Raw genomic sequence first — 3,301 nt, forward strand, 5'->3', positions numbered from 1 at the left:
GCATATATATATTTTATATATAAGTATATATATATTTATATAAACAATTGTGAATTATAACTAGCGAACGTGAATGCCATCTAATTATGGCCACATTCGTATAGTACATGTCAAGTATAACATATATATATATATACAATTATTGAATATTATCGTTTGTTATTCAAAATATTTGTGAGTTGTCATGTATTTTACATATTTGAAGATTTATGTATTATATATTTTAAATATATTTACATAATGAAATGAACATTATTCTGGTTGATCCTGCCAGTAGTTATATGCTTGTCTCAAAGATTAGCCATGCATGTCTAAGTACACACGAATTAATAGTGAAACCGCAAAAGGCTCATTATATCAGTTATGGTTCCTTAGATCGTTAACAGTTACTTGGATAACTGTGGTAATTCTAGAGCTAATACATGCAATTAAAACACGGACCTTCTGGAACGTGTGCTTTTATTAGGCTAAAACCAAGCGATCGCAGATCGTTACACTGGTTGAACTCTAGATAACATGCAGATCGTATGGTCTCGTACCGACGACAGATCTTTCAAATGTCTGCCTATCAACTTTTGATGGTAGTATCTAGGACTACCATGGTTGCAACGGGGTAACGGGGAATCAGGGTTCGATTCCGGAGAGGGAGCTGAGAAACGGCTACCACATCTAAGGAAGGCAGCAGGCGCGTAAATTACCCACTCCCAGCTCGGGGAGGTAGTGACGAAAAATAACAATACAGGACTCATATCCGAGGCCCTGTAATTGGAATGAGTACACTTTAAATCCTTTAACAAGGACCTATTGGAGGGCAAGTCTGGTGCCAGCAGCCGCGGTAATTCCAGCTCCAATAGCGTATATTAAAGTTGTTGCGGTTAAAACGTTCGTAGTTGAACTTGTGCTTCATACGGGTAGTGCAACTTACAATTGTAGTTAGTACTATACCTTTATGTATGTAAGCGTATTACCGGTGGAGTTCTTATATATAATTAGGTACTTGTACTTTTTTATATGTTCCTCCTATTTAAAAACCTGCATTAGTGCTCTTCATCGAGTGTTATTGTGGGCCGGTACAATTACTTTGAACAAATTAGAGTGCTTAAAGCAGGCTTCAAATGCCTGAATATTCTGTGCATGGGATAATGAAATAAGACCTCTGTTCTGCTTTCATTGGTTTTCAGATCAAGAGGTAATGATTAATAGAAGCAGTTTGGGGGCATTAGTATTACGACGCGAGAGGTGAAATTCTTGGACCGTCGTAAGACTAACTTAAGCGAAAGCATTTGCCAAAGATGTTTTCATTAATCAAGAACGAAAGTTAGAGGTTCGAAGGCGATCAGATACCGCCCTAGTTCTAACCATAAACGATGCCAGCTAGCAATTGGGTGTAGCTACTTTTATGGCTCTCTCAGTCGCTTCCCGGGAAACCAAAGCTTTTGGGCTCCGGGGGAAGTATGGTTGCAAAGCTGAAACTTAAAGGAATTGACGGAAGGGCACCACCAGGAGTGGAGCCTGCGGGCTTAATTTGACTCAACACGGGAAAACTTACCAGGTCCGAACATAAGTGTGTGTAAGACAGATTGATAGCTCTTTCTCGAATCTATGGGTGGTGGTGCATGGCCGTTCTTAGTTCGTGGAGTGATTTGTCTGGTTAATTCCGATAACGAACGAGACTCAAATATATTAAATAGATATCTTCAGGATTATGGTGTTGAAGCTTATATAGCCTTCATTCATGGTGGCAGTAAAATGTTTATTGTGTTTGAATGTGTTTATATAAGTGGAGCCGTACCTGTTGGTTTGTCCCATTATAAGGACACTAGCTTCTTAAATGGACAAATTGCGTCTAGCAATAATGAGATTGAGCAATAACAGGTCTGTGATGCCCTTAGATGTCCTGGGCTGCACGCGCGCTACAATGAAAGTATCAACGTGTATTTCCTAGACCGAGAGGTCCGGGTAAACCGCTGAACCACTTTCATGCTTGGGATTGTGAACTGAAACTGTTCACATGAACTTGGAATTCCCAGTAAGTGTGAGTCATTAACTCGCATTGATTACGTCCCTGCCCTTTGTGCACACCGCCCGTCGCTACTACCGATTGAATTATTTAGTGAGGTCTCCGGACGTGATCACTGTGACGCCTTGTGTGTTGCGGTTGTTTCGCAAAAGTTGACCGAACTTGATTATTTAGAGGAAGTAAAAGTCGTAACAAGGTTTCCGTAGGTGAACCTGCGGAAGGATCATTATTGTTTTAATGCATCTAACCGTTAATAAATTAAATTTGTTTTTCTCTTTTAGGGAATTGCAATATTTAATAAATTATGTAACTAATAAATATAAATATTTTATTCAATCATATGAGATACAATTATGCAACATATAATAATTTAAATTAGCTAAAAACCGTTTGTCATGTATTATTATTATTATATACTGTATTAAGAGTGTTTTATGTGTTTTGGATAAAATAAAAAACTGCGTGTATATGTACCATAATATACATGCGTTTGCAAAATGTATTGTGCATATTCCAGTGCGCATACATTGGTTCGCAACACCTAAAGAAAAACAATGTTGTACCTGTTTGCAGGTTAACGCTTTACATATGTTTGATCATAATAAATAAATTTAGCTAAAATATATACTTGTCATATATCTTATTATTATCGATTATGTAAAACTAAGACATTTCGCAACATTTATTTAGGTATAAAAAAAAAAATTTTATTGAAGGAATTGATATATGCCAGTAAAATGGTGTATTTTTAATTTCTTTCAATAAAAATATTCTTGACGTAATGAAATAAAAAAAAAATTGTATCACTCTAAGCGGTGGATCACTCGGCTCATGGGTCGATGAAGAACGCAGCAAACTGTGCGTCATCGTGTGAACTGCAGGACACATGAACATCGACATTTTGAACGCATATCGCAGTCCATGCTGTTATGTACTTTAATTAATTTTTTAGTGCTGCTTGGACTACATATGGTTGAGGGTTGTAAGACTATGCTAAATAAGTTGTTTAAAATTTTTCGGAATTTTAAGCACATTGTATATTATTGGATAATATAAGTGTGAATCTAAAAAGTTCTCGCTTAAGATATTCATAATATGAATTAATAAATGAAAATACTAAAACTCTGTTGCATGAGAAATTTGAAGAATTATATGTTCTTTATTCATTTCAAATAATATTGAGGAATGTCTAGCATAAAATATATTATTTTATAAACTAGAATTGCCTCTTATTAACGAATATGGTATAAAGAATAATTTTGTGAATATTATGGACCTTCA

The 3,301-nt window shown here is 35.8% G+C and overlaps 2 non-coding genes across 2 annotated transcripts; both read left to right on the forward strand.

Annotated features, from left to right (window-relative positions):
* Positions 1–254: 254 nt before the first annotated feature.
* On the forward strand, positions 255–2,249 carry LOC117577380 (small subunit ribosomal RNA). The gene has a single exon (XR_004573153.1). It is a non-coding gene; the product is annotated as a small subunit ribosomal RNA (ribosomal RNA).
* A 575-nt stretch (positions 2,250–2,824) lies between these two features.
* LOC117577347 (5.8S ribosomal RNA) lies at positions 2,825–3,003 on the forward strand. The gene has a single exon (XR_004573132.1). It is a non-coding gene; the product is annotated as a 5.8S ribosomal RNA (ribosomal RNA).
* Positions 3,004–3,301: the final 298 nt, after the last annotated feature.

Source organism: Drosophila albomicans, unplaced genomic scaffold (genome assembly GCF_009650485.2).
Source record: "Drosophila albomicans strain 15112-1751.03 unplaced genomic scaffold, ASM965048v2 utg000362l_pilon, whole genome shotgun sequence".
NCBI lineage: Eukaryota > Metazoa > Arthropoda > Insecta > Diptera > Drosophilidae > Drosophila > Drosophila albomicans.